At 38.5% G+C, this 9,483-nt stretch overlaps 1 protein-coding gene across 3 annotated transcripts in view; it reads right to left on the reverse strand.

The window, feature by feature from the left end:
- Positions 1-8,708, reverse strand: part of TC2N (tandem C2 domains, nuclear) — a 44,827-nt gene extending 36,119 nt beyond the window's left edge. For all 3 annotated transcript variants that reach the window (XM_033418866.2, XM_033418863.2, XM_033418868.2), the window contains exon 1: positions 8,619-8,708. The gene's annotated coding sequence lies outside the window, so the exon portion shown is untranslated. The remainder of the gene's footprint in view (positions 1-8,618) is intronic.
- Positions 8,709-9,483: the final 775 nt, after the last annotated feature.

The following is a 9,483-nucleotide window of genomic DNA, read 5'->3' on the forward strand; positions in this document are numbered from 1 at the left end:
CTAATACAACTCAATAATAAAAAGAAAAATAACACAATTTAAAAAGGATTTGAACAGACACTTCTCCAAGTGGCAAAAAAAGTACATAAAAAGTACATAAAAACATATTCAAAACCATTATTCATTAAGGAAATGCAAATTAAAACTACAATGAGATAATACTACACACTTATTAGAAATGATGAAATTGCAAAGGCTGACCATTCCAAGTGTTTACAAGCATGTAGAACAAGTAGAACTCTCATATTCAACTGGTGGGAATATAAAATAGTTTGGTAGTTTAAGTTAAACATACACCTACCCTATGATCCAGACATTTCATTCCTAGGTATTTACTCAAGAAAAAAGAAATCTTATGTCCATACAAAGACTGGTGCATTAGTGTTCATAGCAACTCTATTTGCAAAAGCCAAAAACCAGAAACTATCAAATGTCCATCAACAGGTGAATAAACAAATTGTGGTATACCTGAATAACCAATCTGTGATTAGTGTCTTTCCACCTGTACTGGTAGATTTTCCAGTATTAAAAAATTCTCATTCATTATCTCTTTAAATATTGCTTTTGCCCATTCTCTATTTCTTTTCTTTCAGGAACTCCACTTACTAGACTTTCTCACTATAACTTCTCATTCTGATCATTCTAATTTTCATGTATCTTAATCTCTTTTATATTTTCCATTTCTATATCTTTGAGCTGTATGCTGAATGATTTATTCTGATCTATATTCCAGTTAATTCATTCTCTCTTGGGGTTTGCCTAACTGCCTTATGTGTGGTTAAACTTAACAAATGAGTTTTGAGTTTTTATTACTGCATTTTTCATTAATAGAAATTACATTCAGTTCCTCTTTTCAACCAGCTTTGTACCTCTGTCACTTTTCAGACTCCTGCTCCCTGCATATATTTTCAAACGTGCCTTTTACTTACTTAAATAGAGCCCATCATGGTTATTTTAATAATAACTAGTAATTACAATACATAAGCCTTTGCAAGTTTTCTTCTAAATGTCTTGTTTCTGCTGATTCTTGTTCAGGTTGTCTTATTTCCACGTGCACTTGGTTATCTTTGACAAATTATCCATTGACCTCAAAACTTTACTGGTAGGACTTTTTTTAAGCCAAAGATGAAAGCGTACTACTACAGAGAATATTTGCATTTGTTTACTGTATCATTTTAAATTCATGCCTTGACATATAACCCAATTTAAAAATGAGCAAAGGATGCGAACATTCCCCCCCCCCAAAAAAAACAGACAATTGGCCAATAAAGACACGAAAAAGTGCTCAACAGCATCAGTTATTAGGGAAATACAAATCAAAACCTCAATGAGATACCACTCCACACACAGTAGGATAGCTATATTCAAAAAGACAGACAAAAATAAATGTTGATGAGGATGGAGAAACTAGAACCCTCATACATTGCTGGTAGGAATGAAAACTGGTGTAGCTGCTTTGGAAAACAGTCTGGCAGTTCCTCAAAACAAACACAGAATTACCATATGACCCAGCGATTCCATTTGTAGGTAAATGGAGAATGAAAATATATTTTCTATGAAAATGGAAAATACATTTCCATACAAAAACTTGTATGCAAAAAAAAAAAACTTGTATGCAAATGTTCAGAGCAGCATTATTCGTAATAGCCAAAAAGTGGATATAACCATCAACTAAGGAATGGGAAAGCAAAACGTGGTATTAACCATACAATGGAATATTATTCAGCCATTAAAAAGAATGAAGTACTGATTCATGGTAAACATGAATAATCCTTGAAAACATTATGCCAAGTGAAATAAGACACAAAAGACATATTGTATGATTTCATTCATATGAAATGCCCAAAATAAGCAAATCATACAGACAAAAGTAGATTAGAGTTTGCCAGGGGTTGAGGGAAAAAGGGGAAATGGGGAATGACTGTTAATGGGTATAAGGTTTTTTCCTGGGGGTAATAAAAATGTTCTGGAATTAGATAGTGCTGATGGTTGTACAACTTTGTGAACATATGAAAACCCATTGAATTATACACTCTCAAGGGTGAATTTTATGGCATATGAATTATATCTAAAGAAAAAAAGATTTTTTAAAATTCACATCTTGAAATTTTTTTAGACCACCAAGGTGATGTGTACTTCCCTCATGATCTGGTAATTACGACTGCCCAAGGACAGGTTTTTTTCCCTTCTGCTTTACTTGGCCTCAAGACAATTTTCCTTGCAGATCCTTGAAGGAGGTTGAGTTTTCATCCTTTCCATGACATCGAAGACCTTTGGGATCCCAGAATTATGGGCAGAAAGTCTCTTGTTAGCTAACCTTGAATGAGCCCTGGGCTGACTTCTAATTATACCTCCGGTCCTACAGATCTACCAAATTCTTATTCAAATCCAATCAAGTTCCCTCAGTTTAGCAAATACCCTCAAAGCAACTAAGACTTAAGGGCTCCTACAGTCTCTCAGATTTTCATCTTTCTCTTAGATTTTGACATATTAAATCCTAAGTACCTTAAAAAAATTTTTAAATACAGCTATTCTTTTTTTAAATACAGCTATATTCAGTGTGAAGGTTTTTCCAAATGTCTTAACTATATTCCAAACGTGCAAATCCAATATTTACTTTTCAAGTTGAAGTTAACTCTAGTGAGTTAGGACAGGATTTGCAAAAACTAAAGACAGCCTAATATAATCCACAATAAAGTAGCTTTAGAAGTACTTGTGACCTCGGATGAATACCGTAGATATTTAAGACTTAGATAACATACTCTTGTATACTAAGATGAAAAGTTTACTTTAGAAAAAAATTAAACTTTAATTTGAGTTTTAAAAGAAGCATGGGTGGGTGACCTGCCTCTTAGGTATGGAGGCTCTTTTACAACTAAAGTAAAAGTAAGACTGCAGCAAGGATACACAAAGAGACCAAAGAAAGAACAGCCCAGAAACATATGAACATATGTATGAAAACTTGACATATGATAGTTAGAGATTACTGAGAGGAAAAACAGAATATTCAATAAACTATGCTGAGAAAAACTGACAACCTATATGGAAAAAAAAATGAAACTGGATCCCCACTTCACACCACACAAAAATCAATTTCACATGGACTAAGGACACAAATATGAAAGGCAACATTTTAAAGCTTTTAGAAGAAAATATCAGACTATATCTTTATGACCTCAGGGAAGGAAAAGATTTGTTAAACAAGATATCAAAAGAACAAACCATAAGGAAAAGGCTGACATATTCAGCTACATTAAACTACAGAATGGGTCTATCAAAAACCACTGTAAAGAAAGTGAAAGACAAGCTACTTACTGGGAAAAAGATATTTGTCACATGCATAATTGACAAGGGATTAGCACCCAGAAATAAATAAATAAAATTATATATATATATATATTCTAGAAATCAATTTCAAAAAGACAAAAAAATTAAGAACGGGCAAAAACCATAAACAGCCATCCCACTGAATAGGAACTATGAAAGGTTCAACATCATCAGTAATTAAAGAAATGTAAATTAAACCCTACCATTTCTCATCTACCAGATTGTTGAAAAGAAAAAATTCAGATAATTACAAATGTACAAATGTCTCAAATGTTGTTGAGAAAGGGAACAAAGTGAACACTTCATACGCTGCTTGTGAGAGTATAAACTGGTACAACCACTTTACAAAGCAATTCAGCGTTATCTAGCAAAACTGAAGATCCACAACTCTACTCCTAGGCAAAAAACATAGGAAATTCTTGCAAATGGACACAGAGAAACACAGATTGGACAGTAATAACAAAACAGCTTTCAATAGCAAAAAGTAAAATTAAATTTAAAAAAAGAAGACTGAAAACACCCTAAATGTCCATTAACAGGAGGATGGATAAACAGCTGTAAATTCATATAACAGAATAGCAAAAACAGCAAATGAACTATAACACAGATGAATCTCATAAATATAATTTGTGTACCCAAAAAGCCATGGAATAAACAAAACTAAACACTACATTACTTATGAATACCTATGTATGTAGTAAAACTCTACAGAAAATCAAGGAACATGGAAAGAGAAAGACAGAATCAGGGAGAAAGATACAATTAGGGCTTCAAAAATATTATGTATTATTTCTAACGCATGATATAGGTACCGGGCATTTATTTTATTTGTATTCTCTAAATCTGTAGATGTGTCAAAAGTACTATTCTGCACATATGAATTTTTCACTTAAAATATTTGCAAATGAAGCAACTGACAAAGGATTAATCTCCAAAATTTACAAGCAGCTCATGCAGCTCAATAACAAAAAAAAAACAACCCAATCCAAAAATGGGCAGAAGACCTAAATAGACATTTCTCCAAAGAAGATATACAGACTGCCAACAAACACATGAAAGAATGCTCAACATCATTAATCATTAGAGAAATACAAATCAAAACTACAATGAGATATCATCTCACACCAGTCAGAATAGCCATCATCAAAAAATCTAGAAACAATAAATGCTGGAGAGGGTGTGGAGAAAAGGGAACACTCTTGCACTGCTGGTGGGAATGTGAATTGGTTCAGCCACTGTGGAGAACAGTATGGAGGTTCCTTAAAAAACTACAAATAGAATTACCATATGACCCAGCAATCCCACTACTGGGCATATACCCTGAGAAAACCAAAATTCAAAAAGAGTCATGTACCAAAATGTTCATTGCAGCTCTATTTACAATAGCCCAGAGATGGAAACAACCTAAGTGCCCATCATCGGATGAATGGATAATGAAGATGTGGCACATATATACAATGGAATATTACTCAGCCTTAAAAAGAAACGAAATTGAGCTATTTGTAATGAGATGGATAGACCTAGAGTCTGTCATACAGAGTGAAGTAAGTCAGAAAGAAAAAGACAAATACCGTATGCTAACACATATATATGGAATTTAAGAAAAAAAATGTCATGAAGAACCTAGGAGTAAGACAGGAATAAAGACGCAGACCTACTGGAGAACGGACTTGAGGATATGGGGAGCGGGAAGGGTGAGCTGTGACAGGGCAAGAGAGAGTCATGGACATATACACACTAACAAACGTAGTAAGGTAGATAGCTAGTGGGAAGCAGCCACATGGCACAGGGATATTGGCTCGGTGCTTTGTGACAGCCTGGAGGGGTGGGATAGGGAGGGTGGGAGGGAGGGAGACGCAAGAGGGAAGACATATGGGAACATATGTATATGTATAACTGATTCACTTTGTTATAAAGCAGAAACTAACACACCACTGTAAAGCAATTATACCCCAATAAAGGTGTTAAAAAAAAAAATTAAGCAAACACAGTAACAACCTAAATGGGAAAAGAATTTGAATAAGAATAGATACATGTATAACTGAATCACTCTGAAACTATCACAATATTGTTAATCAACTATACTCTAATATAAAATAAAAAGTTAAAATAATAAATTTAAAAAAATTAAAAATTAAGCAAATACATGTCATGGTAGAAAATATGAAAAATATATAAAACTATATGAAGAAAATTAAAATTATCAATAACCCCATCATCCTGAGATAACTATAATATTTAAAAGAAATAAATATACTTAAATGGTATGTCTTCTTCTACTCTGTATTTTGTTTTAGTTTGGTTTTGGTTTGGCCTCAGCCATGCAGCATCTTAGTTCCCAGACCAGGGATCGAACCCATGCCCCTTGTAGTGGAAGCATGGAGTCCTAACCACTGGACCACCAGGGAATTCACATTTTACTCTCTATTTTTATTTACTTTTTTTTTTTTACAGCTTTATTGAGGTACTGACTTACAGTGAATTGCTCATATTTAAAATGTACAATTACATGAGTCAGACATATGTATACAGTGGTGAAAGCATCTTCACAATCAAGAAAACTAATATACCAATGAATACATCCACCATCCGTAAAAGTTTTGTCATACCCCCTTTGAATCCATCCCCCTTTTCTTTCCCTTGCCACTCCCCCCCTCAGGTAACCACTTATCTGTCTTCTGTTACTTTAGTTTGCAGTTTCTAGAATTTTTTCAGGTATAGTCTGGGCATACTTTATTCATATGTTTCACTTTAGTACATACTGCCACCAATTTACACTTTTACCAGCAGAGTACAAGAGTTCCAGTTGTTCCACATCCTTATCAACACTTGATTGTTTGCTTTTCCATTTTTAGCCATTCTTTTCATATCCTAAGGAACATACACATAAAACTACTGCCTGAACAACAGCAAAAATTAAACTCTCAATGAAGACTGGAGTGAAACTCATAAAGAAATTTTCATCTAAGAGCATTTTCTTTTAAATGCATAATAATAATTGAAGCAAAGGCCCTAACTGATGTATGCCTCATGATTCTGATTTAGCCAAAATGTGTGATACCTACATAAGATTTTTAGAAGAGTCATTGAGATACACACTAGAAAAATCACATGACAAAAGTAAGCTGGAAGTATCTAAGTACTGGAACTCAGGAGAAATACAATCCAACAGTTTGTTAACGTGTGACTTTGACACTGATAAAATCACCTGAACCCAAAGGACCAAAATGCCACTAAAATAGTGTTCATAATTTGAATTGGGGAGATTAAACACTTATAGTTCTAGTCAATATGTGCAGCAACTTGCTGTCAGCTTCCCATGCTGGGTGATGCACTTTAATATAAAAGTATTCTATTGGCCTTATATTCTTTCCAATCTGACTATAAACTCCCCTATCACTCTACCACCCTATCACTCCTCCTTTAAATCTTTGTGTCTCAAAATAAGGATTCTACGCTATCTTTATTTCTTCATCCTCTATTTACTCCTCAAAGTCCTTCAAATTTGGCTTCCATCCTTATCATTTTACTTAAATTATGTTTGTTGAATTCAATGACATACTCCTAACTACCAAAACCAATAGGCACTTTATCAGCCCCAATCTTCCTGATTCCTCTGACTCATCTGACCCTAAAATAGATTTCTATCCTTATGAAAACTCTTCCGTCTCCTGGTTTCTAGGACACCACTGTCTGTTAGTTTGCTTCCTTCTTTCCTGAATGTTTGTTCCACCTTGGTCTCCTTGGCTGTCTCTACCCGTCCCTTAAGTCCTGGTGTTTTCCATGCTTGGTGTTCCTCTCTTCTTACTCTACTTACTGGAAAGTTTTCTTCCACTCCCACAAGATGAACTATCACAAATCCATGGGTGGTTCCAACATTCACAACTCTGATCCTGACTTCAGAAAATCCCGCTATCAACATAACTAACTGCCAACTAGGCAGCTCAGCCAGAGGCCCTACAAGAATCACAAACTCATTTTTTCTCAACCTGAATTAGCCCCTCAATTTGTTAGTTTTTATTTGTGAATACACAATTATAACTCAAGTGGAGCCAATAAAATACAAAAGGAACTTAAAATTTTTCCTTCTTCAAGGGTTAAAAAAAAAAAGCAAATTTTTATGAAGGCTTTTTCCTCCAGTTATGAAGACACTCAAAGTCATTAGCAAAATCTATAAAATACAAAATGTATGATAAAAACCCAAATCTCCTCGAATCCCAGCTCTCAAAGGCAAGCAATATAAATCTCTCCTTCCAGAAAGAGCAATTTTTAGCCATGATAAAGTTCCATATCGAAATATTAAATTGGTAAGTAGGCGGTGGTGCTATTAACATTTCCAGGCTATTTATATCAATCAGGGGGAAACACCTCTAATAACTGCCTACCTGGAGTGAGAATCAGTATATTTTAAATACGAAAGCAATCCTTTTACATGCTGTATTTTAAGCACTCTAAAGGAATCAATGTTTTTGGCTTGGCATCTATCTTGCCTATACCTGCACGTCCACCTGTGTGCGACATACCCACGATTCATGCACAGTACTTCCTTGATTTAAAGAAAACCATAGTAAAGAAAGAAGAAGGAAAAAGAAATTGGAGGAGATAGATATAAACCAAATCTAAAAACCTAGCTGGGTAGATGAATTCATGTTTTGCAAAAACCAAAACAAAGTGATGTTTACCACCCCTTAGCCGCTTCAAAAAGTTTCAGAAACTTCACAGATAAAAACCATCCGCTAACCGGTTCTCATCAGACTCTCCAAGCAAAGGAAATGCGTTCGCTTTCCTCTTAACCCAGAGGCCAGAGCCCACCTGGGTCCGGCGGTCGCAAGCGCGCGCTCACGGCGGGGAGCACGACGCGCGGCCGGCCCCGCCGGGGCTGGGGTCTCCCCTCCGTCCGGCCCGCGGGTCCCAACGAGCGGACCGGTGAACCCAGCGGACCTACAGCCCACCGTGCTCCCACAGAGCGAGTCCCTGTCCTGCCGGCCTCGGATATCGCGGCTGTCGAGGGGCCCCAAACCTCCCTCAGGCCTCCGGAGAGCAGGCGTCGCTAAGGAGACTCGGCCCCGCGAGGCTGGGGGCGACGAGGCTACGGCCGTCCACGAGTCCCACCGGGAGGGCAGGCAAGCGGCCGCTCGAGGCCCGCGCCACGCTGCTCGCCCGGGGAAGCATCCGCGACCCTACACCTGAGCCCCCCCACCCCCGGCTCTCTCCCGCGCCGTGTCCCCGGGGTCTCCACGCGCCGCTCTCGGGGAGCCGCCGCCTCACACAGCGCTGAGGCGGCCAGTTACCTGCTCGAGGCAGTGAGCGTTCTGGCGTTGCCGCCCGCGGGAACCGCGATCCGGTCACCTCGCGCGGCCGCGCCCCGAGGCCCCGCCCCCTCCCCAGGTTTCCCCCCCGCCCCCCCAGGTCCGCTCCGCCAGATCTGCCCCGCCCTCCCCAGCTCCGCCCCGCCCGTCGGGAGGCGCAAGCCGAGGGGCGGGAGGGGGAAGGGCCGCCCGTCAGTGTACCTGAGCGCCAGGCGCCTGCGCCCTCGGCTTCTCGTCTCTCCCAGCCGCAATTCTCGGGTGCTCCCTCTGGAAAGGAATAAAATGAAGCCAGGCAGAGTTTGGAGTGTGTTGAGCAATCATACGGGATTAGACGGGAGATAAAAGATAGGGGTATAGTGGGAAAGCAAGTGACCTGATGAACCTCCTTGAATAGGGAAGGAAGGAGCAGTTTCTCTTGCCAGAAGATATTTCTGCACGCAGAGAAACTTCTTGGAAGCAGAGAAACTTTTCTTAGTTGTGTTACTGGTCTTTAGGGTTTACATCCTAATTATAAAGTCTTTGAGAATCAGCTCGCAACTCTTCACTTCTGTGACTTTACATTTCCTATTGCTTTGCTAGCAGCGGTACGTTGGAAGGAATCCCAAAGGTATCCACTACCTGCCCCACCCCCATTCTATGCCTTCCTTGCTGGAAATCTCAACACTGTACTTGGAAAGCTGTTGAGTGAATTCCTAGGTTATCTGTTGATGAATGGCTAAGCTTTGGAGAGGCTGCTGGATTGTAAATTGAAGGTGATAACTTTCTTCCTGGAGAGTAGTCTTTCCCAAAATGGGTTTTGTTAATCTCCAGGCCCTAGATGCTGGAGTGGGGGTTGGGATGGTTGTGG

Source organism: Orcinus orca, chromosome 2, assembly GCF_937001465.1.
Source record: "Orcinus orca chromosome 2, mOrcOrc1.1, whole genome shotgun sequence".
In the NCBI taxonomy this organism is placed as follows: Eukaryota; Metazoa; Chordata; class Mammalia; order Artiodactyla; family Delphinidae; genus Orcinus; species Orcinus orca.